This window comes from Scatophagus argus, chromosome 16 (assembly GCF_020382885.2).
Source record: "Scatophagus argus isolate fScaArg1 chromosome 16, fScaArg1.pri, whole genome shotgun sequence".
NCBI classification, from domain to species: domain Eukaryota; kingdom Metazoa; phylum Chordata; class Actinopteri; family Scatophagidae; genus Scatophagus; species Scatophagus argus.
In genome coordinates this window covers 8,770,509-8,793,041 of record NC_058508.1, presented here as the reverse complement: position 1 = coordinate 8,793,041, position 22,533 = coordinate 8,770,509, and the positions used below count along the sequence as shown (strand labels likewise).

The following is a 22,533-nucleotide window of genomic DNA, read 5'->3' as shown; positions in this document are numbered from 1 at the left end:
CGTAGTATTTGTGCTCATAATAGCTAAAAAGCAATACACTATATTTATTTTATGCTTTTAAACTGACAAAATACCTCAGATTTTGCATTTGCCTCTGATCAAATTAGAAGGGCTGCTGTTACCCGCAAAGATGTGGAGACTGATATAACATTTTAATAAATCAGAATCAGATCTAACGGGATGTGTGTGTTTCTTTGACTTTACAGACTAAAGGTTGCTGGATACCATCCCATTTGACCCGAGGAATGTGTCTCTGCCCACTGCTGCTGCCGCCTGCCGTCTGCTTTCCAGGTGAGGCATGGATCAACTTGAACAAGGCCATTCTTATTCAGTGGTCAAGTTTACAGAAATAAATAGGCAATGTCCAGTTAGACTTTCAAAATAAAGCTTGCTGAAACATTCCAGTTGATGGTCGCACCAGGTTTCAGCAGATACGGTTAGGACATTATAGAACTCAAAGGAGGACAAATGGACACAAGTCCCAGTTTTCTATAAAAGTATAAAATCTGTGTTAATGTTTACTTAGCTCTGATTTCCAGCAACACATCCTGCGACATGTCAAACCTTGTAATGATCCTTGTTATGAATGTATTAGCAACATGTTAACTAAATATACTCAGGGATCGGTTCAGATGTGACCCCTAAGGTTTATAACTGCTGTTCGATGTTTCAGAATTGATGATATTTAGTTGCATAATTTGGAGAAGACAACATTTTGACAGCAATTCCGCAAAATTACAGCCACACTGATATCTGCAGCCACAACCACACAAACCTCCACTACACACATTTAAACAGGCCATTACAATGATAGATTGGTTGAGGCACTGAGGATGTCTAAATGCATCCTTAGGCATTATTCAGAGTAGCACTGACTGAAGATGCACACACTTCATCAACACAACCATTTATATAGGCTGCTGAAGTTATTCCATTCAGACACACACAGACAGGAGTGACCTCTGTCATATATACGCAAACAATACACTTAAAGGAATGAACATACATGACATATATTATCCACATATCTGCTCACACAAATCACACAGGAACATGCATTTGTGTTCACACAGCTCATGAACTCAGGTGGTCACAAATCTGTGGAGAAGAATTAGACTCAATGTACTCGAATGTGTATTACATGATCTGCAAACAAGATTTATGAATGTGTATGTACAGTTATTAGTATTTCAGTTATCATCAGATAATGTTATCTGTGTCTATTAGATTAGTGCACTGTTCATCTTACAATCCCCTGGGAACAGTGAACTAACCTTAACATGAGTTTAAGAACTCTGAAACAGATGGCTAAGAGCGAGCGGAAAGGAAAATAGAAAGATAAATGCACAAATGCTGTCCTTTCACCTGTTTCTCACTTCACCTCTCTCTTTTTTAAATCTCTCCTCTGCCATCCATTTCTTATGTGTTTCCACTCGTTATGCATGCGCTGCAGTGTTTGTGTACACACCACCCGTTGCAAAATCATCTCTGACACAAATCTATCAATCTGCTCTCTGTTCTTATAAGATACACTTCCTTTCACACTGAAAGAATCTGTTGCAGATAAGAGAGGAGGAGAGGATTTCGGGGTAAAAAGTTTGGATTTGAGAGGAAAACAAATGCGTGATGAGGAAGAAAGAATATCGGTTGCAAAAAGGATACTTGAGGTGAAAGTGTGTGTGGAGTGCTCGAGTGAGATGGTACATAAGAGACAATGGAAAAGAGATACAGACAGCAGGAGACAGTGCAACACGCATACAAGAGAATGGCTGTGTGATAAATAAAGACAGGGAGGGTAGAGGGATCGGGATGGTAAATAATGATCCAGTCTCCGAGATAGAAGGAGAAGAGAATCAGGGTAATTAATGAAGGAAGGAAAGAGGAGACAGAGAAAAAATAAAGAGCAGATAAATCACGCTAAACAGGGGAAATGAGGAGGGAGGGGAACACAGGAAAGCAGCATCAACTGTGAATAACCTCCAGTGTGTGCATCGTTGATTCTAGACAACATTGTGTTCACACATCTGGATGTGAGCAATAGGGATGAATGTGGACCCCCCGCTACTCAACTCTCAAAGTCACTGTGTTCTTTCACATCCAATGTGCAGGAGTACAGAGTCAAAACAATGGGGACTGTCATAATATTTGTGGACTGCACTGAATAGGCTTAACTAGTTGACCTTTACAGAACAGCTCCCTTTAATAAAGTGCTAATTAATGAGATGGTAAGCATATTTCCTCATTGTTATTTCTGTTTCTCCAGACAGTGGAAAAATAACCTGATTGAAAACTCGATTCACCTCCATTATTTTCAAAAATATCAGAGACCTATATCTAAAAACCCAAAGTACTACAGTGTTCTGGTCTACTGTGCTTGACTGTTTTTTTACACTCTGACAAAGTCTTTTGTCTCCCCTGGCTGATTTATGTTGTGCCACTCTGGGCACAGCATCTTTAGGCCTTTAGGAATATGGGTAGTTTAATTTTATTTCTGGGCTGTTAAATATGAGTGAGAGAGCTTGTCAAGCTATAATAACTGGCTCAAAGACAGAGAAGGAAATGAACATATTGCAGACCGGTGGTCTTTCGGAGTATTTATGGTGGTGTTTGAGTGTGTTTGAAAAGATAGTATGATTATATGACTTCTGGCTTTATGAATATGAACGGATATTAACATGCTACAGTCTGCTGGCCTTTTGGAACATTAAGAACATCTAAAGGTGAACTCAGCAGCAGAGCAAACAATATGCTTTGTGATGCATTCAGTAGTATCAAATATTTGGTGAATATTTTTTTTATTATTGTCATTTGACCACACAATAGACCAGTCTCTTGACAGACCTTTAGTGAAAGCCAACATTCATGCCAAGTCCATCCACACATCAGTCTGAGGCTGAAGTCAAACACACCTTCTTTTTCTTATATTGTAGAATTTCTTTTTATGAAGAATAAGATATGTAAAAATTGTCCTATTTGATCCTGAAAGTAATAGATTTCTACTGTAGAATTTTTATTTTCCATGTTTCCAAGTAACTGAGATCAAAATGCAATTTTGATTCCCCAAATGCAACATCAAGCAAAGGCTTGCTGTCCAATCCCACAACTGTTGCATCTTTAAAATAAAAAAAGCTGCATTTTGTGGCCCTATTTGTAGGAGCATTTGTTTGAAATGGAACAGCTTTGGCAATCAATTAGAATGTATTTGCTATTGAAATACCAGCTAACATGGATATTGCTAAGCAATAAACACTCATATATCAAAATGTCAACATTTCTTAAAACAACAGAGGAAATAAAAATCATAAGCCTTTGCTGTTAGTACAGAGCTGTGAATATTTGGATCTATAACTGCTAGATCATTAAATATACAGCTATATAAAACTTGAATGAAAAGAAAGATTGCAACAAAATTTGTACCTGGATTAAAACTCAGGACCTGAAACAGTTACTTAATAAAATGTGCTGCAGCATATGTGGAGTAATTATTTCAGGAAGGTGTCCCCTGGAGCTGTGTAGACAAACAACAGCATCATCAACACATCTGTTCGCGTGTGTGTGTGTGTGTGTGTGTGTGTGTGTGTGTGTATAATATTCCACATGTACGATGCCTGCAGTGCTGCTGCTCAGTCCCAGCAACACATAATCAACTTCTCACTTTCATTCCTAAATGCTTCCCACACGCATACAACACAATGTACCTCGAGGGGAGTATTACAGACAGGAGAGAGAGATGGAGGGAGGAGGAGAGAACAAGAAAAAGAAGGGTTTTTTTTTCCTTCATGGGCAGTGATGGTCCAGGCAGGAGCACTAGTCCTACCATGGCATGAAGAGCCAGAGCCATAGTGAGCTACACACACAAGAAAAAGATTTGAATAACATTATGGACAATGTTAACAATTAGGTATACAGGCAGGACAATATAAAATCTGTTTTAGGTCTGGTTTAAGCTGAACCTTACAGGCTCATATAACTTAATTTAAAGACAGTTATTGCTTTTATAATAAAGCTGGCTATTAAAGGGTAACTAACCATTTAAAGAATTATAATAGCCCTATTTTTTACAGTCAAGGCTAATGTTTTTCAAGGATGCAAAATGCCTCTTGGGCATGTAGGGGGAGCATGGAATTTTTTTAAAAAACCTTTTATATACAAGCACTTTTCTCACATGCTGGAAATTAGGGAGATTCCAAAGTTCATTGAAAGTACACACTCTAACAGTGAGTGTTTTTAAGGATCATATTTAAAGCTCTATATTTAGGTCTGAGCAGATACATGAATGTTTAAATGTGTGTGTGCATGATTGTGCCTTTGCAGCAAATGTCTGCCTCATCCAAAAAAGAGAGATGGTTTGGAGTTGTGTTTGTGTTAATACATGTGTGTGTCATGTCTGTCTTTGGCCAGCTATAAAGACAATGGCACCGTTTAGGGCTTTCCTTGGCAGACTGACAGAAACACTGATGGCAAGTGATTGGATAAACCATGCCTGCAGGAGCCACACACACAAGCATACACAGAAACACACACTCTTTCATGATCCATGCTCTCCAGTGCAGTACAGTTTTTCACTGACCCTGATTTTATGCTTTCACTCTGATTGGACGCGTCACTCATCACTCTGCTGATGCTTGGTCTTGATTGGCTCACTGAAGAGGTCGTTTGTTTGATGGTTAAGGGTCAGGGTTTGAGATTGAGACTGATGCGTGTTAAGGCCTATACAGTGTGTGAGGCTGGTTTATAGCTTTCTATGACTGGCATGATGTATGGGGCCATGGCTGACTATATATGTACCCCTCCCACGCTCGCACACACACCCACACACACACATGCACACACGCACATTCATAAAGTGAAAATAAATGAATGTGCTTTTCAGAGAAATTGACTTTTTGCAGCTTTCTTACCTCCTTCTATGTAATGCATATATTGACAGATAGAGAATCTGAGCATGTGTGTGTGTGTGTGTGTGTGTGTGTGTGTGTGTATGTGTGTGTGAGTATAGGATAGGAGTTCAGGCCAAATGTCAGAGTGAGAGGCAGAAACTGATGAGGTCTTACCCTTGATCCATATCAGTCAGCAGCGGGTCTATCCTTCATCACTCACATTCGCACACATACGCACACACATATACTTGGACATACACACAAAATCTATCGATCACTGAGGTAGACACAGACACACACACCCCAATGTCAAAAACACACATAAACAAAGAAATGCATACAGCTGTGGTCTTACACAGCTGTACACTAATTCAAGAACATGCTTGTAAGTACACATAAACGTATGCAACCATCATGAAAACAAAAATAGTCATTAACGAATCGTTAAAGCTTGTGCTCGGACACATACAGTACGCAAACAACATGAATCATACCCACATACTTTGTCAGTGATGTAAATAATCACTGACACAACCACACACACATCATTTATCAAGCTCAGTGCGCCTGATGACTGCTGGAGGCAATGACAGCTCTCCCTCTCTGTCTTTCAACCTCACACACACACACACAAACACACACACATACACGCACACACACACACACACTTTTGGACTCGGTAATCTTTGAAGTCAAATCCCTTTTATTGTGAAGAGTGAAGAGTGAATCAGTGAAGAGTGAAGCCCAAAGGGTGTATCTGAGAGAGTATCTGCGCACATGCTCACAGAATTAATAAGCTCTTACCTGTTTGCTCATCACATTTCCTACTTTGTATGTGTGTTCGTTGATGTGTCATGTGTGTAAGTGCTGTGGTCACATTACACATTGACATGAACTATGTTCAGCACATTCAAGTGACATAAATACCCTTCATACACATTGCAGTGACCTTTAGCAAAAGATTAAGCAAAGAAGAAATACTTTAATTTATACTCTATTATTTATGCTCACTAATACTATAGCAAATAGTCTGTTTTCAAAAAAATTTTTGATAGCCCAAAATCTCCAGCCCAAAAATATTTGAATCGGAAGGCTTTACACACAAGACCCTATATCCATTTAGATAAGGCAAAATTCAACAAAAATATTTCATTCTTATGATGTACCAAACAGTTAGGGACAAACAAACACACAAACGCACTGGAAACCTCGGTTCTGCAGTGTGACATCATATCCTGCATGCTACATCTAAATGTGTTGAGGTATGTCTTCTGACATACAACACAGTGCGTGATAACACCTTCAGAATGGAGCTTATGTATTTGACGTTAAGTACATTACATAGCTGCCGCTGTGAAACACTCACAGTTTGGTTAATTTAAACTGCCTGGTTTAGTTTATTAAAAAAAAAATCATGGTTTGGATTGACGTTAGTGTTTTTAATACATCAGTTAAACTGTAAGTACCAGTAAGCAAGGGACGAGGACAAGAGATAAGGGACGAGTGTTTATAGTGGGTCAAGGTCAGGACTTTCACACAGGACAATTCTTATTAAATAGGAAATATGGATCTACCGTATGTGACCAATCACTTTGTGATCTATTACATGCTAATTAAGCAGATTTAATGTGTTGTGGCCTTGATATATGGGCACAGCCATACCTAATTTTGTTGCACCAGTTTCAGGTGACTGCAGCTTCAGTGAGTGTGAATGTCAGAACGTTTTTCTCCATTTCTGTGTTTATGTTCCTCTTGTTAAGCTCTCCCATGTGCCTGTAAGTTGCATGCATGGGTTTGGTAATCCTGTTCCCCCTCGATCCCCTTTACCTCTTATCTCTACACTCCCCTCAGCTCTCTAACCTTCATCCCTTCCTCTCCTTAACCCCCAACCTTTCTTCTTTTTTCTCCCTGAAGCCCTCCATCCTTTTATCCAGATTCTCCCCCTGGTCTCCCTGCAGACCTTACATCTCCCCTGCTTCTTCCCTCCTTCCCTCCTTCCCTCATCCAATCTCCTGTCTTCACTCAACCTTCTCTGTCTTGCAGCTGAATTTTTGCACTGGCCCCATTTTCACTCCCAAACCTCTTTTTCAGTGCAGCAAGCAACCCTGCCCGCATCGGCCATCAGGCACTATCATAAAACAGAGTTTGCTTTAAAATCAATTGCAGCACTTTTATTTCACAGTCTGTTTTGTGTTCGCATTGGACAACCATTGACGCAAGCTCCAAGTTTAAAAGTTGTTGTTTCAGTCACACAAAGAGTAAAATCTCATGGATTGAACTCTCTTATTCCTAGGGGCTTCAGTAAATTGCAGCTCTTTTCTTATGAGACAGATATCTTGGAACTATGTCACAGGACAAAATGAAAGACAACTTTCTACAACTTTAAAACTCAAGACATATTCCAGTTACTTCATTCAGTGCTGTAGACTGTAGGCTTTTTTTTCTTTGCATGCTCTCTTGTTCCAAAAATGTACGAGACACACCTCATAATTTTCAGATCAATTGCAATTTCTTCTTCTTTCAGAAGAAGCTGAGCATGATTTATCTGTTTTTAGTTTATTCATGTTTTCACAGCATAGTCACCAGAAAAAAAAAGTCACAACATGCTCTCACAGCTCACAATGAAGATGTGGCGACATCCTAATTAGACTGCTAAAAATGCTGTTAGACATAGTTAGTGGCATATTAAGCTGCATTTGTCTCTTCTTATTTTCTTTTCATTCAAATAATTTTGCTTAACAGCTTTTCTGACTTGCAGACCCATACGCAGGCCGGTCCACCCAGTGAGACATCCCAGTATGGAGTCAGCCCACCTTGGTAGAAGCATGGCCTCTTCAGCTGCTGCTTCTTATCGAAATCCTCCAGCTGCCTCAGCTGAATATGCTTTTTACCTCCACCCTAACTGGTGTGTTGTCAGCAGAGACAGAAAGACACAGACATGGCTGCCACTGGTGTTCATATACAGAGGTGAGTGTGTTTGCATTTGCATATTCTTGCATTTGTTTGTGTCATTAGAGCCACATAAGAGAAGGTTGAAACAGCGTGACTGCCAGAATTACACAGAGCATTTACTCATTTTGCCCACTTCTGTGAGCCTCTAATCCTACAGTGGTGGTCTGTTGCTAGTTCAGTGAAAAACCTCGGTTTTCAAGTGGGAGAAGGGAGAAGGTTTGCACACCTGATTTTCACTTCCTTTTCCTCTTCTGATTATAATAAAATTCATCATATTTTTTATTAAATGTGAAGAGAGGCTGCTGAATATTCTATGAGTCAGAAGACAAGAATTCAGTGATTGTTGTAGGTTGTAACTCAGAGTGGAATGAACACAGCAGAAGTACATGAATGGATTGTCCATGTTTCACCTTAAAATGTGAGTCTTGGTAGAAGAAAAAAATATGTTTTTGGGATGATGGGAACAATTTCCCAGTACAATTAGCCTAACAAGCAACTAGATTTTTTTAAATAAAGTGATGGAAAATATTGCAAATATTGCACACCAAAGAAAAAGAGACATTTTAGTTGCCCCCAAGTTTTATAGCCACAAATTTCCTAATGTAAGATGAAAGATGTAATAAAGCACGAGCTAGAAAAAAAAGCAGAAGAATAATAAAAAGTAAAATTGTAGTAGCAAATGGGAGAAAAGCACAACAAAAGGCAAAACAGAAAACAGCAAGGTTAAGAAAAATGACTGAAGATAAAAGAGAGGAATTACAGTCATGTAAATTTTAGCATAGAAAAAAGTACATATTTTCCTCCATTAAAAGTGGCTTAAAAATTGTGTTAGCAAAGATTTACATAAAGTGAGAAAATGGAGGGACAGATTGATAATGAAGGGTGGGAAACAGACTGAAAAAGCTGTTTGTGATTATTCAATTATCTGAGTGAGATCAATAATGAGCTGTTTAATGATTATTTGCTCAGTATGCTGATCGATGGTGTCTGGGTTCTGACCTCTGAGAGCAGCTCCACACAGAAACAGACACACACATTACATGCATATGTAAGACGTCTCCTGTATATACTTACATGCATGAAGCACAAACACGTGAACTTGTGCCAGGACACATGAACGTACATAAACTAGCACACTGCTGGAAGTTTGTATAAACAGTGTATACACTTAAGCCTTCAAACGTGTGCTCAAGATGAAATCAATTCTGAATAATGGGTTTAAGGCTGACTGGAGACGACTGTTTCCCGCTGCTTAAAGAACAATACTCATTTGATTACAAAGAACAGTGTGCGCCAATCTGTTCCTCTGGAGTACTGCTTTACAAACATAAACAAAGTCACCTTTTAAGGCTGACATCCAGAAAAGAGATATTTATTGTCATATTTACCAGGAGGCCCACATAGCTTTAAATGACATTTTCAGGAAACATTGCATCAATGACTCCCCATAATATGAAAGCTTTGCTAGTGCTGACAAGCTCACTGAGAATCAACACTTTGCAGCTTGGTACAGCTTTTAGCTCATCAGATAAATCAAAAGAATACCAGCTCATTTCAAATTAGGAAGACCAGGTCTCTGCTCACAAGCCCATACAAGTCCACTGTGCACTACATGTCCAGTGCCGAAAGGCAGAGAGCCAAAGTGAACAAGTGGCTGGTGATGACAGTTGGATGTCTTTCCAGCCCAGGAGAACCAGATCCTTTTTCCATGGAGTTGGCATACTGAATTATAATAACATACCCATATTTCCCTGTGTCTCTTGAATTACAATTGACTAAAACACACAGTTCTGGATGGGAAAATTCAAACTGAAAACACATCTTTTCCTCAACTAGACATGCTCAGGTTTCCATTGAAGAAGAGATTCGCTTTGGGTATTCTGAGTGGTAAAAAAACCTGGAAAGTGTTGTGGTTATATTATCTGAATGCTAAGGATGATTAGCACGCAACCTCTGTACTGCTGAACTAGGTAAGGGTGAATCCATTGTCCTCTACAGACCTTGGAAATAGAGATGGTAGAATATGAAGAGGTGAAAAAGATGAAAAGAGCCTGGCAGCCCAGACTGAAGCACGGTATTTTTCACAGTAAGCCTCAGGATTTGACCTCAAGCTGTGTTTTCCACTGCAGAGTCGCTCAGTGTTTAGAGCTGTGTCAAGTAAAGACCGATGCAAAGTAATGTGTCAACACACAGAAATACAAAATCTGTACAGTCATAGACAACACAGCACAACCCATAGACAAAACATTCGTTAAGGTACGGTAGGCAGGAAATGCTAGTACTTGGAGAAAATGTGATAAAGATCTTATCTTTCTGAAGAGTTCATTCATGTTGGTTGGGGAAAAAGGACAGCAGTGCCTATGATGACCACAACTGGTGTGGGTATTTTTGGCATATATCACATGCCATCAGTTTGTGTTAGCTTTGAGGTCAACATGAAGTGATCAAGTGACGTTTTGTATTTAAAAAAAAGGCTAAAATACAAGTGACCTTCCTGATTCTTCTCACTACTGCAAGGGTACAATTTGTCTTGCTTCAGTTATAAAGTGTGTTTCCATCCACACATTTTAAATGCTAGCATAATGAAACATGAATGTGAAGAAAAAGCCTAAATATTGTGAAAGCATTTTAGTTTGCCTGTCCTTTTACTTTGCCCATCCCTTCAGCCCTCACTTCTCTCTCTCTCTCTCTCTCTCTCTCTCTCTCTCACTCTAATGGAGGTACTTAGCATGTGTAGCGTGTAAGCAATGCGGAGAAGTGTTGATTCTGCATTCAATTAGCCATGTCTGCCTGAGAACAAGTGAACCACCCCAGCCTCTGTCTGTCTGTCCACAGAGGGAAAGAAAAAGAAGCCTGAGAAAAGATTGGGGGTTACTTAACAAATCGTTAGTCCTGTATGATGAGAGACAGTGTAAATATAAATCTGTCTTTCATTATCTTTGTTATTATTGTTTTCATATATAGTTCATTCTGCTGTGCAGTCTCTGCAGCTAGGTTGGCTACATTATTATGTGTGTGTTTGATGAGGCTGTGGTCAGACAATAGACCCTGCTACAACAGTGTATGAGGAAAAGGGAAACTATAGTTTTGTTCTTGAATGTACTCGCAGCTTTCTCCATGTGCAGTATAATGTCAGAATTTTTTGTGTGCTCCTTTATTTTCATTTAGGATGTACTCCTACATGTACTCCTTGGGAAAAAGGGCTGGAGGGACAGTTTGGGATGGGAATGGATTTAATCGTCGGATATGCTATCACACTTGCACCATCGTTCTTGTTGGTACAAGTGAAGATTTGTATTCGACAGATAAAATAACTGTGCTATATGAGTGTTTTGAAAAATGTACACAATTTACACAACACATTATCCCACCTGTCACAAATATGACTGACCATAATTTGGCAGTTTTCACCTGCTTTTCAATTGAAATTTAAAAAGAAGAAGAAGAGATGATCAAGATGTTACTAATGATACGTGTTTTAGTTATTTACATCTGGAAAAAATTCTGCATTAAGTTTGTTAAGCTTATACCTACACGCCTCTGCATTTCCCTCTGCCCTTTTATCTGTCTCTTCTGCACTCTCCTGCACCATGCGCCTCTTTCCTAACCAGGTGTTCTGAGAGATAACTTTGTATGATTAACTTTGTATGCTAAACTCATTTTTCCTTCACCTTCTCCTCTCCCTTACTGTAGGTTTTTCCACTCCTTTTCCTGTCTCTATCATTCTCCTCCTTCCCTCCTCTCTCTACTTCCTTCTCTTTTTTTTGCCCTCGCTCATCTCTTCTCTTTCCATTTTTCTTTTCTTTTCCTCGTCCTTCCTGCTCTTTGTTGCTTGGCTTTCTCTCGTGTTTTAACAGTAATGGTGCATGTTTCATCTGACAAAGCTGGGCTTTTGTAGTGGCTGCCTGTTTTCCATATCAAAGGCTGTGATTGCATGATAAGGTTCCTTAGATGAAGCAAGAACAGCTCAGAGAACAAGAAAAAGTATGTAGTTGTATCGTGTATGCATGTGCGCCAACATGTATTAAATCAGATTTGAAAAATGAGATCAGCTAGCAGAAATATGTTTGCAGACATATGCTCTACATGTATGTGGTAATGTATTCCTTTTACGCTGTACATATTAAAGCAACTGACTATAAAGCTTTTTTCAGGCTAGACAAGAATAATTTAAAAACCTCTGTGAAAAACAGAAAGCAGCTTTGAACACATCGTTTGAGACAGAAACAGCTCATAATCACTGTTGGGCAAGCTACTAGGAAAATGTAGTGAGCTAAGCTACCAGTTACTCTACATTAAATGAAGCTTCACTAAGCTGAACATGGCAAAAGTAGTTTACTGAGCTAACTTAATTCCAAGTCAGTGCTATCTGAGTGATCAATAAAACTGTCAGGCAAAAAATGTTCAGTTCAGTTGTTTATTAAAGAATAGGCTGTGCTCTCCACTCTCACTGCTCCAATATCATAACAACAAGCTGTGTTTTGGGTGTGTGTGTGTGTGTGTGTTACAAGTTAAGTCTAAATTATAACTCAGCTCAAATCACAGTAACAAAAGAACAAAGATCCTAACTCCCTCGGGATCAATTCCTCTCTGTCCTCACCCTTTGCCATTTTTCCATTAAATAAACCTAAGCTTTCATGTCTGTACTTTCCTGCAGCAGAAACTTTGTAGGTTTCAGCCCAAAGATTGGTGCACATCAGAATTCTCACACTTAATTTTCCAGTGTTAGGCAAAAGTGTTAAAATATAGAGTTGAAATGGCACTGATAAAAATTGATTTAAGTTAGGTGTGTAAGAGAGTTGGTGTCAAAGGGCGGTGTTTGGGAATCAGCTCCTACAGAGTTATGAAACGTTCTCATGGGTTTCTATCTCTAGTGTTACACAGAGTTCGTTTTTAACTCTTTTGTCTGTATAGTGAACTCTAAGAGCGCTACTGCACACAACTGCTTATAACTGCACAGATCAAACATATTGCATATTGACTGCACATTCATCTGGCAAGAAAACAGAGAGAAGAGTAAGAAAGTAAATCTCTCATTAACATTTGCATGGACATTAGACTGATGATACCTTGAACAAAATCTTGATCTTGTTCACCTGTAAGTTCATATAATGTGACCAGAGAAACACATCTGCCATAGTGATAAACATGTAAAGTGGTGGGAGTTTATACATGTATGACAGGTTTTTCCCAGTTTTTCTCTAGCACCCCAAACTCATTTTTGCTCGAGAGTGAACTGATTCGATAACTTGAAATCTGGTACAGCGAAGATAAGGTCAGCATTTCATCTTGTCCAGTACTTTGATTGAATACACTGTGATGGTGCAAAACCTATGATGTTCCCATCAGCCTCAGCTGAATGTTGTGTTTACTACTAATTTTTACTTTTTTTTTTCCTTTTTCTTGCCCAGCAGTGCCCACAGCACCACAACATCTCAAAAATGCTGCACACACACATCATTTGAACATGTTCATGTTCACAACATGATAATTTGACTGAATTCCTTTATGCTGGAGTCAAACATCTCACCAGTGTTACATGTGTTTCTTTGCAACTGCAATGGATCAAAACAAGCTTGAGACTTCAACTTTTATCCATTTTCCAATATGTTTTTCTTAAAGCCTCACAGAGCTCAGTCTTGTTTTATTACAGTGTTTAAGGTCAGTACCTCTATTGAGTGCAAGACAGCAAAGCAATAACCTCTCATCACCTAAAGTGTTGCCAAAGCTAAGAAAACAACACTCATGAATTATGACCCAAAGAGGTGAGAAAATTTTTCCTTGCTTCAGCATCTCTGTATCCTTGTGAGGACTCTTGTCCATACAAAGCAAAATATATTTTTACAGTATAAACCCAAATTAAAGAATAATTGCAACTCTTATTCTACATTCTGCTTAATTCTTTGTTTTTGCCATTCAGGGTTGGTCATTTTAATTGAAAATTAGGTAAAACAAAGAGAGTCACACCAACACACACTTCCTTATTTGGACAATTCAGAAGCAACACAGTTGTTAGGCAGTTCTGCATTGTTTGCTGTGTATACAGAATGTTACCCCTGTGTCTGTGTGTGCTGCTAGTTCTGCTCTCTCTGTGTGTTTACATACAAATACAAATCCCTTTAGCTCAGTTGATATTAGGTTTAAGTTGCAGTTAGGGTAAGGTTGTTCCCAGAAGTGATGGGAACATGACTGTGTGTGTGCGTGTGTGTGTGTGTGTGTGTGTGTGGGGGGGGGGGGAAAGAGAGTTTCATCTACTTGTCACTATTCCTCTGTGACAGAATCAGTCTTACTAGAAGACAGAGCTGAAAATTGAAATGGTAGCATGGTCCCCCTTTTTTTTCATTTCAATTACATTTTCTATTTATTGAACTGCATCTCACATGCTCAAAGCAAAGAAACTGTTCCAAAAAAATGACACATCCTTTTGGCTAACTGAATTAGATCACACACATACATTTATTTGCCACATTTCATGTTTATTACTGTCCACATTGCTGAGAATCAAGGAGATGCAGATGTCTTTAAAGCTGCTGCATAATACGTTGCCTCTCGACGGGGCAAGTTTCATTCTGGGTGTTTAAGTAAGAAAGATGGTGAAGAACGTGATCATTATCATCTTATTACATCTTATTATCTTATTACAATATAGACTGGACTATCTACTGGTGCAATACTTGTGTTTCGTGTTTGACAAAGAGTCTCAGTCAGAAACACAGCCTCTGATTGGTCAGCAGACTCAACCCATGATGCATGATGTGATTGATAACAATTAGGCTAATAGTTTCAACATGGATAAATAACCACAGAATAAATTCAAAGTTGAGTTTATAATTCTGGATTTATTTCACAAAGTCTCCAGAAAGACACTTTGTACTTCAAGGCTGGATTACAAAGCTTCTGAAAGGGATATGATCACACTGAAAGTGCACTTTATAAAGTGTTACCCCCAGCACAGGTTATTAGTTATGACCTTTGGTACAGCCAGTACATTTGTCTCTGTCATTCATCAAGACTATTGACTACTATTCAGACTGACCTCTGCAAAATAACAGACATGTCTCAAAGCTTTCAATCACTTTCATGTTCCTCTTTCATTACATCTTAATTTTCTATTTTTAATTGCTTGTTGTCTCTCTTGTTCCCTTACAAGTGTAGGCTTAGCTCCCTTTCTTTGCAAAGCCTGCTAAGACCTTGGCTAGGATATATATATACACACACACACAATCTGAGTTCTCCTCTGCTGCCACAATACCAAGCATATCATCCATATTTTATCCTGTTAAAACAAATCCGATGTAAAGCACAGACATGCAGTTTCCACAACTCAAAGGTCAGAGATGTTTAAAACAAAAAAAGATGACCTTTGCCTTGTGTGTGGCTGTGTGTGTGAGTGAGTTAATGTGACTTTGTTTCTGGTGGCATGCGTAGGTAACAGTTCAACTGGTTCAGTCTGACTGAGCTGCATGTGCTTTTGGTCAGGTCAGGCTAAAGGCACTAGCAGACATACACACGGTCCTCTGAGGGAGACCTCACTAAATAATCCACAAACTCTAAAATCTTTTACTTGTAACAGCAGCAATAATCAGTGCAATTACTGGACTACACAGGGGAAAGCTAGAGTGGAGATGTGTGAGGTGGAAGTATGTAGTATGTTAGAAAGGAAAGGAAGTAGAGGAAGCGACAGAAAGCAGTGACTATAGGTCAGCGCAGGCCTTAAATCTTTGCCCTAGCCTGGCCTGTTCTTGCAGTGTTCATATCACAGACGAACTGAATCTTACTGCATCAAGATTTTTTCTAATTGCCAACAAATCCCACAAAAGACCAAAACAACAATGAACGGACCATGCTTCTTTCCTACTTATTCAAACCCTGATGTGGCTTAAAAAAGACTTTTAAAAACACATTAGTGAGCTACGCTGTTGCACTGGGAGACATGTTCTTTCATTATGATGAACAAGGGTGCTGTTGTTTATTTTTAGTTATTCCCACTCACCCTGTGCTGCTGCTGTGAATGCAATGAGTATTAGTCAGTGGCTGGAAATAGTCCCCAACAAGTACCTTAATGTGGGAATAGCATTTGCTAAAACCTATAATCTAAGAAATTAAGAAACCTTTTTTTGGAAAATTGAACTGCATGTATGTGACCCATTTTTTTCTGATTCATTATCAGTAGTATCGAGTGGGCTGAAGAGTGCCGCAGGCAACATGGAGAGGTCAATTACCGACAATCAGATCATTATACAATTACACATTTTTTTTCTGTTTGTTATGCATTTTGTAGTTTCTGGGGGAAAGCTCTTGTATACTGTTGAATAACAATACATTTAAACTCAAAATTTGATCTTGGGTTGAGGCATGGGGGAGTGGCTTAGTGTGCTGGCCCCTGAGGTTCAAGTCCAGTCCAGGAAAGTCCAAGAAAAAACTGTGTTGGTTAGGTGTTTGCATGGCTCAAAAACAATTTCGTCATGGAGACCAAAGTCAAACTTGACTGATACTTTTGTTTTGTTTGCAGCTTTTTTTTTCAGTCTTCTCTGATGCAAATTGCAGCAGAATAATACTTAAGCGAGTGTGGTGGAACCTGACAGTTTGATTTCTAATGGCTTAATTATTGTTTGGGCTTTGTTATTGCCTTCTCTGAAAAAAAAAAAAAACAGTAAACTGATAAGGTGCATAATCATTTTTGCTGTGCTGTTGGTATGTGTGTGTCACTGTGAGGGTGTGGGAAGACATGTGTGTGTATCATTATGTTTGATATCTCTGTTTTGTCTCACAGCGATAAAAGCCAACACTTTCCCACACCAACATCTCTCTTTTAACTGTGCTTGCCTCAGTGCCTTTTACCTTCTCCTCGATTGTTTCCAATTATCTTTCTTCTTCACTCGCACAGATTAAAAAGACTTTAACACCATGCAGAAGACTGATTGGAGCCTTGCTGTCGGACAAGCAAACTTGTGGTGTTAGGGTAAGCATTAAGGGAGAGAAAAGAGAAAGGGTTAGAGTAATAATGCAAAGTTATACATCCTTGGCAGTGGGGTAAAACTACAAAAAAAGAAAGTAGGAAATGTTGAGGTTAAAGTGCTGCTGGTTTTAGAGATGAGAGGGTGAGAGGAGACTTTTTTGTTATTGTTCAAAGGTGGAAACAGTGGCTATAGAATGATAATTGGCGTTGACATAGTTCAGCGCTGAAAGTTACTGGGTTAATCTTGCATGCAAGTCCAAGCAAATTTAGTAGCTGCAGACACCAAAGTGACTCAGATGAAATTTATTTATCTTTCATAGAGCAGCAGGAAACACTTCATTGTGAGTGCCTGTAAAATCTACAACATGTGCTAAGTGGTGAGCTTTAAAGGCATAATATGTAGAATACTATATAGAACTATATAGTTCTTACTTAAACACTTTAATCAAATTTTTTAATCCAGAGAACCCAACATTCCCCCTTGAGCACTTGGCGACAGTGGTGAGGAGAAACTGTGTTTTAGAAGGCAGAAACCTCGGAGCAGACCCTGGCTCTAGATGGGCATCAATCTGCCTTGACCATTTGGGTTGAGAGAGAGAGAGAGGGAGAGGGAAAAGGGGTGGGGCTTGAGAGAAGGAGAGCACAAACAGAGATATGTAGCAGCAGCAGTGATACCAGAAGTATTGGGACTGTAGATAATGATGAAGTATCCAGAAGGTACTATGGTGATTATGATAACAATGGTAGTAACAATAATAATGATAACTGTACAGAGTAGTAAAGTAAAGTAGAATTAAAATAGATTATGACTAAACAGTAGTAATCGCAGTAGGTTTCAAGCAGGATCGCAGCAGGATGTCCAACCACGATCCATGGGAATCTGTGAGACGAGAAAGCACAAGGACTCCAGGGAAGAAGTTGGGTGAGATGCATTAATGGGACCTAAATGTGTAGGAAAGGGTGAGGAAGAGAGAGCTCAGTGCGTCATAGTAGATCCCCCAGCAGTCTAAGCCTATAGCAGCATAACTAGGGGCCAGTCTAGGCCAGCCCTAACTATAAGCTTTATCAAAAAGGAAAGTTTTAAATCTACTCTTAAATGTAGAGAAGGGTGTCTGCCTCCTGGACTGAAAACGGAAGATGTTTCCGCAGCAGAGGAGCTTGATAACTAAAGGCTCTGGTTTCCGATCTACTTTTGAAGGCTCTAGGAAGCAGAAGTAACCCTGCATCTTGGGAATGTAAAGCTCTGGTGGGATAATAGGGAACTATCAACTCTTTAAGATATGATGGTGCCTGACCGTTCAGGACTCTATATGTGAGGAGAAGAATTTTAAACTCTGTCCTGAATTTTACAGGTAACCAATGTAGAGAAGCCAGTACATGCAATACGACAATATGATCTCTAAGAGACAGTTACGAGTTTGTTCTACACAAAGGCTGATGCCCAGAGAGGTCCCAACATACTGTATCTTCATATTGTATGAAGTTTGTGAAAAAGAATCAACAACGGAATCTAAATATAGTGCTTTACTCCTTGGCTCATCAGTGCAGATAAGATGCACATCTAAGCAGGATATTATGACAATCCTGTGACACACTGTACTGTGTGCATCCATATGTGTGTGTGCATGTGTGTGTTTATGTGTGAGGTCTGTCACATCACCTCCATACCATATGAGGTTTCACATCCTGACTCTGCCAGTTCCCCACAGCTTAATGTGTCGTTGGTAATTACATCACACATACACACACACACACACACAAATGGTGGATGACTCAGTTCTTTGGTGGTTTTCAGAGTGAGCAGATAAGAAACTTTAAATGTTAAAGGTCAGTATTCCACACTGGTGCTCTCGCTTTGACTTAGTGCTGGAGTCACGCTCAAACATCAGTCTCACTACACTTTTAAGAAGGATGAGTCATCTTCAGCACCTCTTTCAACTGTGCAGAAACACACAGGGTAGGGTGTAGGGTGTTTCGCTGATCTTTTACATCGACTGCATCATTAACACACACTGTGGTGGAAAGGAGGACAAACAGTGCCTTACACTGAACTCAGGTGGGATGAGAATGAGTGTAAAATGAGTGTAAAATGAGAAAATTCTTCATGGCAGTGCTTTGGCGTGTCTGCTTCATAGACGGGATTTAAGTGTTTGATAAATCTGTCTTCAGACACACATATGGTGACATGTTCTCTCTTACTGTGGAATCACTTATGAAAAGTTTTTAGGTAAACAAACTATTAATCGGTCTATTAATCAGCTCAGACAACAGCAGTGACTGGTGGAAAAAAAGTCAGATGCAGGTTAGATAGACTGTACGGACATTTTTGAAGTGCACTAGGGTCCCAGGCTTCCTGTTCCTGGAGTGAATTTTGGGTTATTCATTTGCCATTTCCAAAGAGCAAAGCATTGCATTTTGAGAGCAGTTTAAGACTTATTATCATTTCTTTTTTTTATATATTCAGCCTTGCAGTTTTGGGTCATATCACATCATGATTCATGACTCTTTTCAAATTGTCTAAGTAAAAATATATTTATTGAAGAAATTTGGGCCATTAACAGTCATTTGTTGTAAATGACCAAGTATTGTTATACTGTTACAAAATATTTTCTGTTTTGCCACGAACAAGTATTACACTTGTTTTTACTTTTGTTTGCTCAGGGACTAAATTCTGCTTCACAAAACACCACCATACAACAATCAGTTTCGGTATTCATTCATAGTTAAATGTAAATTAAAATCAAAAAGTATTGGTCTGTCCAACCTTATTTCAACTTTCAAAGCTGCTGTGATTTTCCTCTGCTAGGAAGACTTTTGGTCTGTATTGGCCTCTCTGTTCTCAGCTGCAGTGTAGCTTTGATGGCCATGGTCATTTACCAGATTGCAGAGCAGCGCTAACTTTTTTACTGCTCTCTAAGTCCATCCACAGTGTGGGGCCTGTGTATGTGTGTGTGTCTGCAATGATACCTACATTCATGGTACGTGTCGGCATAGTGTTCAGTCAGGCTACATCTTTGAGCAAGAATGAATAGTCGCAATTCATTCTCTTTACTAAGTCCTAAATCATTAGCAGAGGACCCTCTGTCTCCTGGTCCCTCTGTCCCCCTCTCACCTATGTGGTCTGTTTCTGTAATGCACTTTAAATCACAGCTAATCTATACAAATAAAGTCTGGTAGATAAAGATAAAGGAAGGAAAGTTATGGAAAAAGAGAGAGCCTGAATGATTAAAGACTAATAAATGGATGAAGAGACAGACTGAAACAAGAAACAAACAATGCAGCTTCTAATCGTTTAGCTCTCTTTGATTGGAGGGAAGTTCAGCAGGCTATAGGGTCAGTGCTGACACAGCACTACCACGTACACACATACGAGCATAATATAAATATATACACAAACGTTTTTGGAGTTATTCAGCCAGCAACAGACACACAGTCACACGCTCTCATTTTTGTTCAATTCATGCATAATTTAAAAGAAAAGGCAGGTAACAAATCACTGCGTTTTTGGTAGAATTGCCTCTCCTCGTATTAGGGCTGTAGTCTCCTCTATCGCAGTCAGATATTTGTTCCATGAAAACACAATTTACGAAAGAGACACAGCGTATAATGTTCTTCTTCTACGTTCGGGGCAGCAATTTGGAAAGAGTTCACGACTGTCTCTTGCTGTTTCTCAGGCAATTTCAGAATCGTTAAAGGTGTGTGTCTGTGTCCATGCGTGAGTGTGTGAGATATATACAGTAGGTGCCTTTTCCGCCTTTGGAAATAAACCGGCAAAGAAGAAAGAATGAGAGATGGATGGTGCATGTTAAATTCTTCTTCCTCTTTATCTTATTATTAATATTATTATTATTGTTATTATTTTTTCATCTTCACTTAAAACAGGTAAGGCCACTGAGAGAAAGCTCTTTTTTGTAAAGACACCCTGATTATAATATACTATATGGACAAATGTAGTGAGACACACCTCTTTATTATTGAATTCAGATGTGATGTGGGGCTGTTTTTCAGCGGTTGGGCTCGGCTGTGAGGTGAAATCTTAATGCTTCAGCTTAGATATTTTGAGCAATGCTATGCTTCCAACTTTGTGCCAACAGTTTGGGGAAGGCCCTGTTTTAGACAGGGTGTAACAATCATAAGCTATCAATGAAATGGCCAAGTGTAGAATTTATCAAGAACACTCCCATGTTGGGTAAATGCTTGTCCCAGTTTGGAAAACTAGAAATGCCACAAAAATACTCCCTGAATGAACTTTAAATCTCTGACAAAAGGTTTGAGTCTCTTTCATTTGGTAACATTATTTCTATTTGTTGCTTGGACCTACCCACCCAACGCTCCTTCCGCTTTTCCTCCTTTTCCATCCTCCCTCCACTGACTAAATTTTCTAGCCCCTTTTCTCCCCCTTCCTCCAGTATTTAATTAAGCTATCAATTTTGCCACTCTGCCTGAATTTAAATGCATGTTTAGTGAAATTAGCTTGTAATGGCCCTCTTAAATTTTGAATCAAAGTATGTTAATCTGTGTTAATGTTATTACTTCTTTCTACTCGTTTTCACTCGCTCCCTCCCTCTCATTTTCTGTCATTTCACCCCCTTCCCTGCTCTTGCCTTCATCTAGCCGCCTCTGACTTGTGGCATTTTGAGAAAGTAAATGCAACTCCTTGTTGTTCTGAGGAGCTATTTGCTGGCATTTCCAAAGGCATCTGGCAAAGGTATGATAAGTCTGCGTGTGTGTGTGTGTGAGTGCGCATGCATGTGGGTCCTTGTGTATGCATTTGCCAATCTGTAGTGGAAGTGGGTCTAAGTATATGTAGCGAGAACCTGGACTTAAGAAGGAAGGCAAATTCAAGTATATGTGTGTGCCTGAATGGCAGTGTGGAGAAAGGTTTCTCTCTGTCTGTAGGTCTGGGTATGTGTAGAAGTTGGTGGGTGTACATGTGTGACATTTGGCTGCAGGTCTGAGAGGATTAGGTCTTATGTTTGGGTGAGATGGATCGATCAACACAACATACACTAAAATGCTTTGGAAACACATACCTGATGGAAAAAAGTCATTCAAGCCTCTGCTCCACATCATCTGTGTGGAGTGATGAGGTGACTGTAAAAACAGCTATATATATATATATATTTCATATTTAATGGCAGCCCTATTGGCATGTTCCTAGTGGTTCCCTTTGGGTTAGCAGTGGCAGCTCTGGTCCTGAAGTTATTTAACCCACTGCCTTGGACAAGCTGCACCTTCCTCACTCAGTCCTCCTCCTTAGGTGTTCTCCTCTGTATTAGAGGGTCCTCAAAAATCATCTTTTATGTTGTAAGTGGTGATTAGAGATAAGGTATTGTCGTTTGACATTGTTAGAGAGTTGTTTCGTACTTTTTTTCTTCTCTTTATGCTCCTTACCTGAGTAGAAATGTGAGGGAATGGTAGCTCCCCGTTAGTGTTAGGTAGTATGAAGGTATAAACCATCCATTATCCACCCATTATCCATCACTGCTTATGTGCAGGGTCGCAGGGGGCTCGAGCCAGTCCAAGCTGACTTTGGGAAAGAGGCAGGGTACAAAAAGTTGTCAGTTTATCACAGGGCTGACATAGAGAGACAAACAAACAATTCATGCTCACATACACAACTATGGGTAATTTAGTCACAAATTAACGTAACCTGCATGTCTTTGGAATGTGGGAGGAAGTTGAAGTACCCAGAGGGAGCCCATGCAGCTTCCTGGCCTCTTGTTGTGAGGTGACCATCAT

General features: G+C 39.4%; 1 long non-coding RNA gene across 1 annotated transcript in view; it reads left to right on the top strand.

The window, feature by feature from the left end:
* The first annotated feature begins 203 nt into the window (after window positions 1-203).
* LOC124073964 overlaps window positions 204-22,533 on the top strand; it is a 59,709-nt gene continuing 37,379 nt past the window's right edge. Inside the window, exons 1-2 of the long non-coding RNA XR_006845750.1 lie at window positions 204-291; window positions 7,639-7,847. This is a non-coding gene — a long non-coding RNA (uncharacterized LOC124073964). The remainder of the gene's footprint in view (window positions 292-7,638; window positions 7,848-22,533) is intronic.